The 18,347-nt window shown below is 39.9% G+C and overlaps 1 protein-coding gene across 1 annotated transcript in view; it reads left to right on the top strand.

Moving 5' to 3' along the window:
• The first annotated feature begins 7,089 nt into the window (after window positions 1-7,089).
• The window catches only part of rgs3a (regulator of G protein signaling 3a), a 125,144-nt gene continuing 113,886 nt past the window's right edge, over window positions 7,090-18,347 (top strand). The window contains exon 1 of the mRNA XM_085164514.1: window positions 7,090-7,384. The gene's annotated coding sequence lies outside the window, so the exon portion shown is untranslated. The remainder of the gene's footprint in view (window positions 7,385-18,347) is intronic.

Below are 18,347 nucleotides of genomic sequence, written 5' to 3'. Positions count from 1 at the left end.
GCACATTAAAAAGATGTACATATGTATGGCTTCCAGCTGCCTCTCATGTGTTATATAAACATACACAAAACAATACAAGGGACAGACAGAAATTCAGACAAGTGCTTGAATCACTCTTGGTTTGGACTGTTTGTGCATGTATATATTATAATCCTGCTTTTTTATTTTCTCTGTTCAAATCATTCTATTGTATCTAAAGAAAGTCTACATTGTACCAAATCTGCCTCGGGTGGCCTGCTGCCAGCACAGCAGAAATGTTTATTCGCAGCTGTGGCATGCTCTTAGCTTCACAGTGTTTGATCAGTGCTTGACTGTATAATTTTGAAAACAAAACAGAAGAAAAGAGATAAAAATACTGTAACAAAGACTCCTTTGGATGTGCTATAACCATTATGCGTCTTTTATTTTGTTAAGTAATTTGTTTTGCAGAGTTAGTTGTGATGAATCTACAAAGTACCAATTTCTCATTATGACAGGTGGCTGGCAATGTTGATGTGAAAAGACCATCGCTCTCCCCTTTAGCACCAAGTCTTTAGCACTCATTTCAAAGGGATTTGTGACAACAATAAAAATCCACTTTTATACCGCACATCTACATTATTAAATGTCCAACAAACAAAAGAGCTTAGTACTCTTGTTTAACATCTATCACGAGATGCAGATTGGAAACAATTTCCAGTGATGCATTTGGTGCACTAATGAATATTTAAATATGTTTATCATAATAAAGGAAGGTGCCACAACTAGAGTGGTGAAGCAATTTGATCTGTTCTATACCATTTTGCACGCACCCTAATAGACTTTAGAGGAATATCTCTTACATGGTGAAGCATGTGCTTACACTGAGTCTCTATTCAGACACTTTTAAAAGCATTGTCTCTTATCAAGGTGTCTCAAATCAAAGATCTTGATAAGTTTAAGCAATCACAATTACAACACTGAAACAACATTGGAACAATTACAACATTTTATGATGTCACAAACTACAAAACTCTTCTTTACCAAAGGCAACCGTTTAACATACAGAAAGACCTCATCTCATTTATCTGTATTTGTTTTTCTATTGTTTTCTCTTGTTCTTAACTAGTTGTAAAGCACTTTGGTCAACTTTATTTCTTTTAAATAAATGTGCTATAGAACTAAATTTCATGTTGATAAAGACCAAATAACGATACAGCTCATATAATGTGGTAAAAAATAATATGCCAGTGTTAGTTAAGTATCTTTCAGTGGCAGAAACCATGAAACCAACATTGCTCACCACGTGTCTTCCTCCAAATGGTTTAAAAGTGGTCAGTGTTTTTTTTTCTTTCTTTGTTAAATACTCAAGATGGTAACCACTGAAGATCAGAGGTGTACGTCATGTCCTGTTTGTTTTTCGACAGTATTCAGTTATGTAACGCTGTGCAAAAGTCTTGAGTCACCCTTCATTTCTTTGTAGTTTGCTAGGGATATGGAAAATAGGAGCAGTGAGTTACTAACAGATATGCAAACATACATTAAGTACAGAGTTTTTACAATTCTAATGAGCTTGAAAGCCAATATTTAGTACGCCCACCTTTATTCTTCAACACAGCCTGAACTCTGCTAGGCAAGATGTTTTCTAATTTCTTTAAGTTGTCTTCTGGGATTGTTCTTTAGGCTTCTTGAAGGATATTCAGATATCTTCTTTGGATGTTTGATACCTTTTGTTTTGTTATCTCTCAAGATGATCCCACACTGCTTCAATAATGTTGAGGTTAAGGTAGTGGGGAGGCCAATCCATGATTGATAGTGTTCCACTGGGAGTTTTTGTTCTGAGGCTGTCACGGCTTGTGAAGCGGACTCAGGCGCAGACCACTAGTTCCTTCAAACAAAAGTGAATTTATTTACAGTGATTCCCACAGGTGCAATATATATACAAAGGTGTGCGGGAAAAGGGTCGGGGTTCGGGGTCCAGGAGTGACAGGGGAAGGAGTCCAGGGTGGGGGCTTTCCATACACAGACGACCGCTCCTCTCTTCACCACCACTCGTCTTGCACACACTCAGTCGCAGTTGCTCAGGGTCCAGGGGAGATCTACACACATAAAGGGAGACAGTCAGCTTCCAGGTTCACAAGTACTCACGAGTTCAAAATAACAGGTTTGCAGGGTGACTGACGCTGATGGCTCAACGATCCAGCGACGAGTAGAGCAGACTCGCCATCTTAAGTAGTACTCTGATTCGTAATCAGCAGCAGGTGTGCTGATCATCCCCAGGTGCGTGGGCCAGGGGCGGGAGCCCATACTGAGCTCCGCCCCGGCAGGAGAAAGAGAGTGGGAGAGGACGAGAGAGAAAGAGAGCAGAGGCAAGAGAGGAGAACAAACAACACAAAACATAGCGCCTGGCTGCTGTCAGCTGGCGAGGTGCGGGGACCATGACAGAGGCAGGATTTTTAAAGGTCCTTTCAGACCTTTAGCAAACCTCTACAATGTAAAGATTTACAACAAAGTCTGTCTCCTTGGAAGCAAAATACATTCTCACACTACTGCCGCTATACTATCAAGGTGCTCCTGTCAGTGTAAATGAACGTATGCGCTCAAGTGTAAATACAGGATTTGAGACACAGAACAGCTCAAAGGTGTTTAGATAACAACGTATTTCCATAGCACGGACGATACAAGTTATTGCAAACTACTCGTTGGTTTTGGAGTTTTTGGTGGTTTTATGTTACATAACAAAAAATTGAATCTGTGGTTGAAGTGACAGATTTGTACCAGTGGGCGACTATACTGGTGAAAATGTCTCACAGAGCTGCATCTGGATTCACTGGAAGTTGTGGTGGTTTTGGACACTGGCTTGTTCTACTGAGTGTAGCCAAGAATTGTTTCAGGTTTTCATTTGTGCTGACGAGCTGTTTGGCCATCCAAAATACGAGCAGCTGCATTACTGCTGTCCAGCTGTGAGGCTGTCAAGAGCTATTTTTCTGCTGTATGCATAATTAAACATCCATATTTCCTTCCACCACTACCATACACACACTGCTATAACTAAATTATATACATCAAATGTCAGTTATTATTTCGTCTGCTTCCAACGTTGCCGTTTTCTCTCAAGGCGATAACCTTTTGCTTCCTGTCTCATTATAAATGAGTGCATGTGGTACTGTGGACAGCGTTAGGCTCTACAAAATCTGATATAAAGATGGAGAAACAGTATAAAAATTTAAAGACACTCATTTCTTATGCCTCTATTATTTAATGGTTATGTAGAATAAAAAACACATTTCAGGTGTCTGACCTGAGTTAGATGATACATGGGCTTCATTGGGGTGTAATAATTGATTTTTTTCTATTCAATCATTCTGTCTGTATCAGCAGGATAAGCACGCTGCTTGGCTGCATGAGCTTCGGTGTGCACTCACTTATGGATCCAGACAAGGTAGGCTTAAACACTAAAGTAACAGATATACAGACATTCTGTAAATGGTTTCCTGTTCAACTTTCACTCTGCATCTCTGTGTGTCTGTCTATTAGACCATGAATTTAAGCGTTTAATTCAGTGTGAATGAATTCCAGTGACCTCAATAATTTAGGAGGAAACACTTTAGGGTTACCAGTGTTAAAGCACGGCAGACTTGCCCGCAGATACTCGAGTGAAACACAGTTTGAGTCCTTCTCTCTTCTGAATTTTATGGGTCATACAAACAAGCACACATGCACTGCTTATTTAAGTCTCATGAAAATTAATGTCTGTCATTCAGTGAATCAGAGTTTAAAAAAAAAACCCCAAACAAACCCACATCCACCTGCAAATTCCAAGAGGACATAGTAGAGTATGGCCAAACAAAATATGATGTTGCATGTTGAGATTTCTGTAATGGAACTTCTTCTTTTTTTAAAGACAGCCATACGGGCAAATATAAACAAGCAGTGTGTCTTAGGTGACCTTTAGAATCACTGGCTTTGATGACAGGAAGTCTGTGACTTTTCAACCACAAGATAAAAAGGGACAAAATTGAATTCTTTCATTGGTTTGTGTCTGAGCTGTCAAAAACGGCACATCCTGTTCTCATCGCACATGCGCTGCTCAGCTGCTGCTGCTCTTCCCTGTGTGCTGAGCTTTGCTGGTGTGAGGACTACGCAGTCTCACAGATACTAAAACATGATTAAGCGTATATTCCAGTGGTGCAGTTGGGCTGTGCTAGCACGCTCAGAATGGCAAAGCTAAATTGCTGAAGCTGTGCTTTGATAATGGATTAAGTATAATAATTCTAAGGCTGCTGTGACGCCATTAGTTCGGCAAGCATTTAATCATAAGCCCAAAAATAACAGGCCTCCTAGCCCTTGAGGCAAAGTCAGGGAATCACCAACCTCAGTGCGATCTGTTCTGCTGACGTACTGTTAATATCTGTACCACCGTTATTCTTGGTGGGATTAAGTGTTTCAGATTTCAGACGCTAACTAACTACTACTTGCCAGGCGAAAGGGAGAAAACAAATGGTCACAAATGCACAGCAGACAAAGTATGACACTTCATCCACACACCTACATGCTAACAGAGAAAAGCACTGGGCCTTAGTCTTTCTCCCAGAGCTGTCCCAAGTGTTAGCAGATAAATGTGAGGTCCAAAAGTTCAGTGGTGCTCTTCGGCTGAGTCGGTTTTCCTCCACCGAGCAGCATATCCCTATAACTGCTTTTCTTAGCTCTTTGCTTCACTGTTCAATTATTCAGCCCCAATTTATCCTTCTGTCTCTCCTCTGCCTTTGTAGATGTGCCTTTTTTCTCTGGAAGCAAACCACATATTTACATAAAAAGCCATGCTTTAGTGGGTAGTACAGTAACAAACAGCTGTTATGTAATACTTCTTTACTTGTATGTTATTACACAATTAAGCCTCCTTAATTGTTTAAGGCAAATGTGTATTTATTATAGATTTGCTTAAAGGTGCATGTGCATAAGGTGCATAAGGTGACAATAAGGAAGCAGTTCAGCACCAACTTGAGGCTAAAAACCATCTTGCGTCTTTACTTCAGACTGTTAAATTCAAACTTTTAAAAGAAGCTAGCTGAGACATAAGATTAGGAGAACAAGCATTAGAACCCCAGCAAGTCTTTTTTTGTAGTTTGACAAATGAAACAACAGAAAGAAATTGTGCTTTAGTCAAGCAAACATCTTCCTTCCTCTAACATTTATCCCAATGAATATTTAATTGGCTTAATATGCTAATGAGGGAGATTTAGCTTTGAATCATAGGGAGTTATGTCTCTTCATCCTCCCTGACACATCCGTTATTCTCATCAGTTGTTTTTCATTCATCCTTTCCTACAAGCCTTTCCGTTTTTCTCCTCTTGGTTTATTTCAGAAATGTTTGGGGCCTTATGAGCGTTGGCTGCTTAACTTGCCTGTCACATCTTGTCATTTGTTTGCACCCTTTTGCCACATCGTGCTTTTTTACATCTCTTATGTTTCCTACCTTCTCTTTTCATCTCCCTCTTGACTAACAGCTCTGTTTCTCCCACTCTTTCGCCTTTCTCACATGCACAGGGGAATATTGAACGACGGCACAAATCCCTCTCTGACTTTGAGGACATATGCCCTCCCCTCCCCCTTCTTTCATACGAGTCCCTGTCCGTCCTCCCCCTCGTCCCGCAGCCTGCAGAAATCTGTCCACTCAGATAAGATGCTTTCAAAATGGAGATTATTGTCACTGTTCATTGCGTCACATTATTTTGTACAAAAAGAGAAGGCTGGCAGTGTATGTGAGTGTGTGTGTGTTGTAATATATGTGCGACACAGTAAAATGATTATAGACTACAGTAGTGTTGCTTTGTTTGTAAGACAGCAGGGATTACAAATCAGGTTTTATTTAACATGCATGCAGCAATGCAGCAGTAGAAAATATGTAACACATATGAGCACACACACACATGCGTACACTCACATGCCATCTGGTTCACAGGGCACTAGTGAAGACGTAGGGGCATCAGCTGTTAGTGTAAACATTACAAGCGGTGAGTTTATGCACATTTAGCCCTGGAGGAACAACCAAACTGGTTTGCACTCGTTTTGGTTTTTGTCTGTTTTTCGATTTTATGTACAACATGTTGATGTTGTCACATTGATGATGAGACATGCACTCACAAACATATACACACACAGTCAATCATTGCGTGTGTGTGCTCTAGGAAGTTCAAGGTTGGTACTACCTACTCGGAGAGGAGCAGGGGAGGAAGCAGCATCTTAAAGTACCCACACAACGCAACACTGGTAAGTTGTCATGTATAAGGTCGGGACACTGATGAGTACAGTGATTACTTATATGTGGGCAGTCAGCAAACCTATGTTTGTTTTAGGTTTACTTTAGTTCTTTACTTGATTATCCAGCAAACAAGCCCTGTGTGCATGAAATCAAATGTTGACCTCAGTAATTTAGGCCATGTTGTCGGATATAAATATAGAGAAGAAGATTAAGGCCACTTAAAATGTTTTTTTCCCCCCAAATTCTGAGATTAAAATCAGAATTACGACTTTAATAAAAATGATTTTTTTTTGAGAACAACAAACAAATCAAACATCTGAGATTAATGTCATCCTGACTGATTGCTGGAATTCTGAACTCAGACTTTTAAGAAGCATTATTATTATTATATTAGAATTAAAACTAGTTTTTTTTCACTCCAAAATCAGAATTTTAAACCAACAGAAAAACAAAAATATGTTTGAAATATGTTTTTTTTCAGTTTCCCTAATCCTCTCACATATAAGTACGTATTGTTTCAGTTTCTGTAAGTAACACGTTTTTCGTTAAAATTAAACCCTGACTTATTAAATCTCAACCAGTGAAAACACCATTAAAGTTGGTAAAAGTATAGAGAATAAATGTCACATAAGAATAAAATTATTCTCATGGCCAGTGTGTGATGGTTAAACAGGGCTCGGCCACTTATTCTTATATATACGTGTGTGCTAGTCTCACAGCTCGGAGTCTTTATCTGTCTTCAGATTGGGAGGCTGGGGATGCGAGGGATTAAGAGAGTCAAAGAGAGGGATTGGAAGAGCGAACGAGGGAAAGGCAGGGAGAGAGTGGGAAGGAGGGAGGGGTCTGGATGAAACCCTGACGTGTCACAGTTGCCAGAGTGAGAGAGAGAGAGAGGGGGAGAGAGACAGGGCGCTCCGATACCATTCGCTGCTGGAGTGGATCCCCCCTTACACATCCAACACACACACACATACACACAAACACTCGCACACCCTGCTCACAGACACATTTGTTTGGAAATCTATTTTTTTCTCTTCTCACCACCTTTGAGTGCTCCTTCTCTTCCTACTTATGTTTGCACTCACTCGTAGTTGGTGCTGCTGGTGGTGTGTGCATGTTGGAGTGATGCTTCTCTGTGCCAGCCATGAGAGCAGCCTAGAATAGGTGAGTAGTCCGTGTTGTCATACTTGACTGTACTCACTTTACATGTATTCTGAAGTTGCACATTATGCTGGAAACAGCACTGCATTTGCCGCGTGGACCAGCGTGGCTTGTTTTGAGGATGCTGCAGAGATGTGTGCGATCTCCCCTAACTTCTTTCTCCTTCTTAAATATACTTCCCACATTTTTAGAAATTTTTTTCTTTTATACCTTCTTTTGTGCCCTTGTTCCTCTTCTGTGTGCTTCTTTGGTTGCTCATATTACTTTTAATCTATCTTTGTTACTGTGCGTGTGATCATAATCTGTCAATTCTCATCTAATTTTCTCGTGCTGGGCTAAAGTGGTCGCTCCACTGGGGAACCTTTAAGGAGCTTAGTTTTCCCTTTCAGAGGATTAGTAATACTGGGATTGAGTCCCCAGTATCATTGTGACCCTACCTCTTTTGTACACACTTGCACAAACCTTTCACATCAGCACACAGAGCTACACGTACTCTTGTTCACCCCCAACCACACTCGCCTTCTCCTCTCTCAGTGATGCTGCCAACTTTCCTTTTTCATATTCACGTTCTGGGTTATGAGAATGACGGTGATATCGTGAGACGTTAGCTAACCTATCCCAATTCATACCACTTGGCTGAACTAGGCTAATCTGCCTCATGCAACTTTAAAATTAGTTTTATGCTGCTGTAGATGGAACTGGGGCATCAGATTGGGTAATACTCAGGCATCAGGAAACCATTACCAACCTTGCATGAGGGAATCCTGACTTGTGCTCATAGGCAAATTGTTCTTTTTGGGGTTTGTAAACTGGAAGGTTTTTTTTTTTAATTTAGCCAAACCAGAAATAGATGTTGAGAAAGAGCTATTTAGGAAGTTTCAACATCTTTATTTCACAGCACATTACTTCAAAAACGAGAAAGGAAAAAAAAAGAAAGAGCGAACGAAGTAAAAACTGCATGTTTGCATGAGTGAGTGTAGACTGTTTTCGTCTTTTCCACTGGCAATATTGCCCCGCTCCTGTCTCAACTGATCTGTGTTTGTGTGTTTGTGTGAGTGGAAGTGCACACTCATGAATGCACTCGTGCATTGCCAGCTGGCAGAATGTAGGCCATGGAGGCACTGCCGCAGCGTGACATACACTAACATGGGAATGACCCAAGCCTCATTCATTACAATATCACTCAACGTGCTTCCATCTTCTCCCTATTTCTCTCTCCCCTCTGTTCTTGGCCAGTTGTATTTTGTGCCTTTCACACTGATTATTCATGTGTTTTTTGAACATCCTTTCGCCTCATTTTCTCTGTCAGTTTCATTTCACACATCTCTGTCACACTTGTATTTTTGTACACTTGTCCCCGTGTTTTCTCTGATTTCCCTGTTTGTTATTCACTATGATGTCTCTGCCATTTTTCTTCTGTTTTGTCTTTTATCTCATTCTGAGGCAAATCATTATAAGGCTTTTACTAAATAACTTGTTTGTATCAGTGCTTTGAATTTTATACAGTACAGCATATCCTTAATGAAGACCCTGAAATAATAGGATTGGGGTGGGGCATACAGAGAGTTTTGGCAGGCTCACCCTATTCTTGTAAAGCTTTGGACTCAAGACCAATTTGTCATTTTACTGCATCATCATGTTTCTTTTCTTACTCTCTAAGTCTCTCTGTCTGCTGGTGTCTTAGAAGCCTAACAATGTAGAAACAACATCCTTCACTGTATTTGATTATTTTCCGGGAGCAGATTGTTACTGTCTGTTTCTGTTTCTTTCGTTCTCAAAGTGAAAGCTGAGTTAAAAGACAACCTTGAGGTTGACGATTGTTTTTGCATATTTATTTCAAAGTCAGAGTAATGTTTTTGTTGTAACTGGGTGCCAGCTGTAGTTGTTTGTGAGTTGTCGTTGGTTGATGAAATCGGTCATCATGTTATGGCCGCCTGCGTGCACTCTTTCACCAGGCAGGACAGTGGGCGTTATACAAGGGTCGGTTTGACAAAGAGTCAAACCGTGCAGTAACCATGCCAATCATGTAAATATTTTATTCCTACTGATACAGTATAAAAGGTAAACAAAATAGAGAGAAAACAGGAAAGATCAAATGTTTTAACTGAGAAATTGCATGACTTTTTGAAAAATATGAACTCATTTTGATTTCGATGCAGCATCGCGTCTCGTTAAAGTTTGAGATGGGGGGCAACAAAAGGTTGGAAATGTAAGTGGTACAAAAAGTGTAATGTTGTTCAATGTAAAATTATGAAGACCTTGAATATCTCATTATGTACAGTGCATAATGTCATCAACAGATTCAGAGAATCTGGAGAGAGTGAAAGTTACAAGGCCAAAGATTAGTGTTGGATGCATGTGATCTTTGGGCCCTCGGCTAGCACTTCATCAAAAACAGGCATGATGCTGTTATGGAAATCACTGCATGGGATCAGGAACACTTCCAGAAATAATCTTCTGTGAACACAGTTTACCGTGTCATCCACAAATCCAGGTTAAAGCTCCATCGTGCAAAGAAGAAGCCATATGTGAACGTGATCCAGAAACACAGCGCCTTCTGTTGACAGCTCATTTAATATGGACTGAGGCAAAGTGGAAAACTGTTCTGTGAATGCTGTGTCCTCTAGAATAAAAGTGAGAGGGCACACCCGACTTGTTTTGAGTGCTGATGATATGAGGGTGAATTAAAGCCTATGAAATTGGCAGCTTACACATCTGGAAACCCACCAGCAATGCTGAAAAGTATATAAATGCTGTAGAGCAATGTATGCTCGCATCCAGATGTTGGTTTTTTCAGGGTTTATGATGTTATTCATTGTTGTATGTAAAAAACAACAATCCAAAAACCAAGAACATTTTAGTTAGACTTAAGAATTCAACTTTAGCTACAAAAGAAAAGTTAATAGCACCCAAACTCTATGCTTACTTGCTTTGCTGTTTAACTCCACTTAAGAAAAAGTCTCTCATCTGACTTTTGTGTTGTGGAAAATGTGCTTAGTCTGACAAACTTGTTGTATATTTGCATAGTAATGCAACATTTCCTTTTTAGGTATTTTGTCAAACCAGTCTAAACAGTTCAAAGACTGAGCTGATCAGAAGCTAAGATCAAAAATATCTCCATACCTGCTCTTGACTTCAAAGGCAGTGCATGTTAACAGCTACGCTCCAATAATGCCACAATACCAAATTCACTTTGAAAGAATGTCGCAGTTTATTAGCAAACCTCTTCTGTTGAAACAAGCATTTTACTGGTCAGCAAGTTAATCCATGTTAATGTCCACAGACTCTCACCAGAGGTGCACAGTTTGGATCAGTGACTAATCCCTCGCTCAGAGACCTGTGCCATCGCAGAGCCTTGGCTGTGCCAGGCCAAATCCCTGGATGCAGAAATATGCTAAACTGCATTTATGAGACTGGCAGCCATGTGCGCATGAAGCACCATCAAGCTGACCTGATGAGGAAGAAAACTTTATGTGCTTCTTCAGAGAAATTATTGACCAGAAGACCAAAAAATAAAAACCAACAATGAATAAATACATTTAATGTACATTTTCAAAATCTGATATGTGGTCAAAACATGATATCGGTGCTTTTAAAAACATCCATCCATCCATCCATCCATCCATCCATCCGTCCGTCCATTCACTTTTTAAAAAAAACATATTTACACGAATCAAAAAGGTATTAAAAAACTGCCACAGTAGAGAGACTATTTGGAATCATAGTTTGACAATCGAAGTATCAGATTGTCCAAATTTTTGCTTCCTTTACTTTGTTGGCAGGGACAGAATTTTCTCATGAATGCTTCCACAACAAAATCTATCCATCGCTTAGCGTTGACAGCTATTTACACTGTAGGGCTACAACAAAAAGGCCGCCATCTTAAGCTGTGCATGAATGGCAGCTAAACAACTTTTTGTGAGATGAGGCGTGATACCTGATGTATCCAGAACTTATCCTCTAAATACGTGGTTGATACATTTATGTGAGATGAAACACAAAAACACAAAATGAGGAATGTGTTACTTCGGTGCTTTAATCCATACCTCTGCATTTATTGATTAATATTAAGAAAGAAGCTAAAAATCTCATACTTCTGCTTTTTTTTTTTTTTTTAGCTTGAGCGTAGTGTGTCAATAGAGACAGCTGACCCAGAGTGACATGTACGTGTGTGTGCTTTTGACCATGGATAATTCACTTGCCTCCAACAAGCTTACGATGTGGGTCAGGTGGTCTGTATGTCCGTGAAAGCAAAAAATAGCGGAGCACCCTCTGGGTTTGTGCTTAATAAGTGTGTCATCTGCATCATACTCACATTTGTTTCACTGTTTTAGGATAGACGAACGGGGACCCAGACAAAGTGCACAAGCGTACATAAACACTGCCAAGCTTTCCCAGATGGCACGCCGCGCCTTTAGATCAGCAGATTAAAACGGACACTGTGTGATTATAAACGTATATTGGAGGGGGGTGGGCATGAGCGTGGGGAGGGGGAAGTGTGTTTGCTGTATATTTGTTCTGGTCAACACTGGCGAGGAGTTTGCATGTGTGCACGATCTTTGCAAGGTTGTGTACTGAATGTTTGACGGGCCATACATCTGCCGTGCGCTCTGAAGGGTGAACCTGACCCTAGGCTTACAGCTACTTGAGCTTGAATGAAGCACTTGACCCCAAAGGCTCCAATCTGCGCTACACATTGTGCTGTGTTGACACTGTCGGCTGTTATTTAACCCACACAATAAGACAAAGCTGAAATGAAAGTCACATTTGATGGATGAAAGCTGCCATCATAAAATCACTGCTTATTTAAATCTCTGCTCAGGTTTGAATTGAATGAAGTGAGGTTACCAAACTTTTTGACCTGACTGCAAGAATGTTTCTCAGAAAACTGACTGACCTGACGTGAAAGAGCAAAGCTATCGTGAATAAAATTAATTCCACTGAGCTAATTTAGGTTTGCTGTCCTGGTATCGAGAGCTTTGAGCACAACAGAGGTATCACTAACAGTATGTCACACAAGTCAATATATCCACTGAGGGAAAAGGCCTGTAATAAATGTGTAGTCTCTCCCACCTAACTTGTCACATAATGACACTAATAAGAGGTGCAGACAGATGCATGCACAGTCTGACCGTGGGTGTGTTTGGCATTTAGTTGCATCCCAACCATGAATCTCTGCAGCCTACTAATAGCATGGAGTTCAATCTAAAGTGGGCGGACACTTCAATGTGGGTCAGAGGCAAGAAACTGAGATGGCACATGTACATGAAGTAAATCTGAATTAATTTGATAGGCAGACAGTCTTTCTGCAGAAAGTAGGCAGAAGTAAGTGAACGAGATGGGAGGAAGCCGACAAACTCTGTGGATTGTCTCATATCAGCATGCTGACAGGTCTGACAGTGCTCAAAAAAAGGAAAGCAACACTTTTTAAAGTAAAGCATCAAGTCAGTTAAACTTCTGGGATATTGATCCAGCCAGTTAAGTAGCACAGGGGGTTGATCAGTATCAGCTGTGTTGGTGGTAATAAAATTAACAACATGTGCACTAGAGGGGAGACAATGAGACAACCTCATTGACAATGAGAATGGGTTTAGAGTTGGAGGACATTTTTGACACTTTCTCCCTCCTTATTTTCACCAGTTTTGCATTAGACTCAGGTCAGTGTCACTACTGGTGGCATGAGGCGATATGCGGAACTCCTCCGGGATGGCACATCAACACATGCCATCGCCAGAAGGTTTGCTGTGTCTCCCTGCACAGTCTCAAGAGCATGGGGGAGATTCCAGGAGACAGGCGGTTGCTCTAGGAGAGCTGATGGGTACACACATTGTGGAATCAAATAAAGAAAAAACAAAATAAGAAAGGAAACCTTTTCAAACTTGTACTCTGACAGCGTACACTAAGACAAGCACATCCCAAAAAAAGGAAAAGGGAGTAGTAGTGTTTTGGGGGCACAGTGTTAAAACACAGTAGTGCTAAGAGGTAGCCAATTTTCCAGCTCTCTCACCAACTAAGTATAACAGGCGTAAAAGGAAGCTTAAGTTGGTTCTAAGCAATACTGTAATTGTCTTGTAATCGTCTTTGGGCTTCAGTAGGAATGCAGCTACATATCTGTACGTCTCTTATGGGCACACCTGACTTCTGAACCATTTATGACTCACACGTTCCATGTCACTTTATACCATGTTTCCCCTCACACAAAATTGAAAAAAAAAACCCTGGCAAAAAAGCAAAGGAAGTGCCTTCCAACAGCTTCACCCAATTATATGTAGTTTTCGGGGATTTTTTGTTCTTTTATTTTGATTCTGTTTCCATCATGTTCGGCCAAAATGCACATCACTTGTGACTTTGTTAAGTTTTCTCCACTGGCAGCAAAACACAGGATAACCTGCTCTTGACTATGATGAAAGCTTTCCCTGCTTTCTTTACGTACATTGACTAAAAGCCAGACTTTGGAAAAGTGTATTGCAGGCTAGAGCCAATCAGAATGTGGGCCACTGTCTCAATATGTGGAACAGGGGGACAAGGAATAAAAATGATGTGTACTCCCTCTATAAAGTGGGACACCTGGTCACCCTAGTGTACACAGACGCTGCAGTTGGGTCAGAGTTGTGAATTTTTTTTGTTTCATCTTAACAATAAAACTACTTTAAACACATATTAACTAAATTCCTCTCCACCAATTCCCATTTTAGTTTATATGGAGGAAGCAGCTTGTGCACAGGAGGTGACAGGAGAAGTAGATCTGTCACAGAAAGACTTTTCTGATTCACGTGTTCATTAGTACTGTTGATGATCTTTTTGGTTTAACTATTTTACTTTATAATAATATTATTGCTCATTTATAGCAGTCGTTTTTAAAAGTCACATTATAGTGCTTGTCAAGTTAAACAAATGTAGACAGATGATAAAATCGATGTAGACGATTGCAAGGAAAGCTTAAAAAAAATGCAATAATGTATTATGCCACCAATGTGCATTAAACCAAAAAGTCAATAACAGGAATTAATACACCAAATGCAGTATAGAATAAACATAAAATAACTCCAAATATCATCAAAGTGTCCAGTGCTGTAAAAAAGTGTAACACTATTACTGCTGAACATGATGAAGATGCTGTTGAATTTCTTGAATTTGTAGGCACTATTCAAACTGGAGATTTCTAGGGACTTTTTAAAAATCCCAACCTCTAAACATTTCTATGTTTTTTCTCCTTAAATCCTTTTCCCCCCCAATCTGAATCAGGGACAATCAGGCAACACTGAATCAACAGCCATCTGACATAATCCTTTCTGGCTGTCTTCCCTTGCTCAGGACAGAAACAGGAAATGAAATGTGTCTGTCATTACTGTCCAGCTGACCAGAGGGCCCAGAAGTCATCATATTGTCTTATTCAATCTGGCATCGTGCAATAATCGTGAGTGGGTTGCTCAGCTGTTGCTGAGGTCAAGAAGAATTAGGTCAACACTCACCTTTTGTTTTAGAAATATGTATTATTCTTGTGTGATTTTTAAAATGTGTTTGACTTTTTCTGGTTTTTCTGGTATTTATCGTTTCTGAGCAAACACACAATTCATTTGCTGCACATCTATTTAGAAGACTATTTCTAAAAAAGTTAGGATGCTGTGTAAAATCTAAATCCCATAAATTGATATTTTATTCACAATAGAATGTGAAAATGACAAAATGTGTCATTTTAAGAAAAGTATTGCCGCATATTGATTTTGATTTTGGCAACATGTCACATAAAAGCTGGGACAGTGTTTACTGTCGTGTAGTAGTTTACTCTTTTTTAACAACAGTGGATAAATATCTGGAAATGGAGGAGGCCAGCTGCTGGACTTTTGGGTGAGGATGTTCTCTCTTTTCTTCATTTATTGGCGCACCAGTTGGTGAAAGATCTGGACTACCATGCCTTGTAATAGATGCAGTATGTAGTTTAACATTGTCTTGATGAAATATGCAAGGCCTTCTCTGAAAAAGACAACATCTGGATGGGATGCGCCTTTCAAGATTGATATTGCCTTTCCTTAGCCATCTTCTGATGGCTGCATTGAGCGTGGCAACAAGCTATGTCACAAAAACTGGTTTCTTGAAAATTACAATGTACGCTGTACTCAAATGACTTCCACAGTCATCAGATCTCAGTCCAGTAGAGCGCCTGTGGTATGTGGTGTAATATTTCCAGCACCTTGTTGAATCTGCGCCACAAATAATTAAAGCACAAATAGTTAAAACAGTTCTGAAGACAAAAAGAGGTTCAACATAGTACTGTCATTGTGTAACTAATAAAGTGTCCAGTAAGTGTATTTGCAAAAAGGAATATAGCCTTTATGTTCTTACAGATGTATTGCTGTAGTCTACCTAAGGCTTCATGTTACTTTTTAATGTAATTTTGTCATGCAATCAAACAGAATAGCTAAAGAGTCAATACAGACGGTGATAGATCATTAAAATTGCCCCCCCCCCCCCCCCAATGGAAATGTGATTAAAACATGAATAAAAAGTTTTGTTTTCTGTTAAGCTCAATATTGTGGGCAGGACATAAGCTGAAGCGTTTCTTTGCTGGCCAGCCTCAGTAGGAGTGACAGCTAGGCAGCGTCTTTATATAGTAAACAGGAGAGGGAGGGGGTGAAGAAGAAAAGTGGATAAGACTGTACACTCACTGTAGTCACTGTACAGTTACTGTACAAGGTGTTTATAACCTCTGTCTAATAGCAAGGATGATGTTGTTTGAATTGTATGGTTTATATTTTTTCATATTATTTTGCTGACCTCTAGTTACTTATGTGCACTTTTACCCCTTTACAAGATAATAGAGAAAGAAACGCATCTTCAAGCACCAGTTAGTAAATGAATACGGTGTGAAATTGTGCATTAGAATAGGTAATAATCTTCTGACTTTTGAAAGTCCTCTCATTTAGTGGTTGTAGATGTTTTTGAACCTCTCACTCTGATTGGGTAGAAATGGGTTTGGGTTTTTTTTGCATCTCAAGGCTCATGTCAGCTCAACAGAAACAAAGGTTTTAGGTTTGTAAACAAAATATATACATAATATAATATATGGCACATCTGTCTTATTATAATAACACTATCATAAAGTTAGCCTTCGTTTTCCACAGAAAGTTTTGTTATATAGACATCTCATCCACTGTCTGTAGAGATTATTCTTAAAAATAAAGACGTTATTATCTGTTGAAATTTGTGGCAGAAATGTCACTGTGCTTTCTTTCAGTGTGATGACAGGAATGACTCTGTGAATAGATAATGACCCTCAATGTCCAGTTTCTCAGAAAAATGAAAAACTTCCATAGGGACAATTTGAAACCTTAGGTTTTGAGTTTTTGTTTTTTGGAGCCAGAAGTGACCAAATCTGGACACACAAGTACACTAGCATCCCTTAGCATAATATATGAGTTACTTACTGTATATACAGAAAATTGATATATCAGGTATTTAGTTTTGGGTTGTATTGGTTTGTTGAATGTTGATATATGTCAATAGCAATACTTTGTTTTCTTTTAAATGTTTGAAATAAACTAAGAGGGCAGAATAGCGGAGATGCAGGACAGCTACAAGTACCTGGGTATCCTACAGGCTAACAGGGACCAGGATAAAGATGCACAAAGGTCAACAGAAGCCAAATACCTCCAGAAGATATGACAGGTGCTGGGAAACCAGTTCAGCAGGAGGAGTAAACTCCAAGCCATCAGTGCATGCACCCCATTGACCATTTGGTACCCAGCTGGAATAATAAGCTGGCCATAGGAGGAAGTAGATGCCACTAATGTCAAGACCCCAAAACTCCTCACAATGCATGGAGGTCTACATCCAACATCCAGGATTCTTAGGCTCGAAAAACTATGGAAATAGGAAGAATGAGGATTAGTGAGTGCCAGAACCTCAATCCAGGAATAATCTAGGAAGAAATGTGAAGTGTTCACAAATATAGGGAGATGGCCCCCGCTGAGATGAGCTATCAGGAAAAGACTGACATAAAGGAAAGGACAGAAGCTCTGATCATGGCAACACAAGAACAAGCCCTAAGCACCAGATCCAGAGTCGACAGGACCCAGGTTGCAGGCTGTACTCGGAGAGGCATATCCTGTCTGAGATAGTGTATAGGAACAACAAAGAAGTACCCAACTCCCAATGGGAGACACCACTGAAGGTCGTTTAAAAACAACAGTGCTAAGGTCCTGTGGGACTTAAAGTTCCAGACAGACCAGCAGCTGCTGGCAAACCAAACAGACATAGTGCTTGTTGACAAGGAGCAGAAGCCTGCAGTTGTAATAGATGTGGCAATCCCAGTGGACAGCAACATCAGGAGGAAGGAGCACAAAATAGAAAAGTACAAACATGGTTGAGTCCAGTTCAGTTGACCGAGCAGTACAGCTGCCTGTGTTAACACCCACCTGTCGCTCGAAGTGACATGTGGTACCCTAATAATGTATAACTTTAAGCTTTAATACAATTTAAGTGAGTAAGTCATAGAAATAATTCACAGTTTTTTACGGTTAAAAGGTAGGAAACTAGTTACAGATACTAACTGTTGTTGTGCCACGCTGTTTTTGTTTATTTCTGATGTAAAGCTTGGCATTTTAACAAAGTCTAATGGGACTAATTTGAATACACTTTCACATTAGCTTAATTTTTAAGCCCTGGAGCTTGCTGCTTGGATGTTACTTATGTCCTGGAAAAGGTCTGGTGGCAAGTAGGCGTAGACTGATGAAAGGATGGATGAAATAATGACACAGAAAGTGCTTTCAGTTAAACACCAATGACAGGACGACAGAACAGCACGCAGTCAAGTAGTTAGACAGATATGCATCATGGATATGTTATATATGTTTACCCAACACAATAATTATGACAGTAACTATAATACTGTTATATATATAATGCGGATCCAACTTTTGCTGCCCTACCTCTTTGTGTCTTGTCTTTCCCTGAGAATCAATTTGTC

This window comes from Neolamprologus multifasciatus, chromosome 7 (genome assembly GCF_963576455.1).
Source record: "Neolamprologus multifasciatus chromosome 7, fNeoMul1.2, whole genome shotgun sequence".
Taxonomy (NCBI): Eukaryota; Metazoa; Chordata; class Actinopteri; order Cichliformes; family Cichlidae; genus Neolamprologus; species Neolamprologus multifasciatus.
The sequence above is the reverse complement of the archived record's forward strand: the minus strand, read 5'-3'. Positions and strand labels throughout refer to the sequence as shown.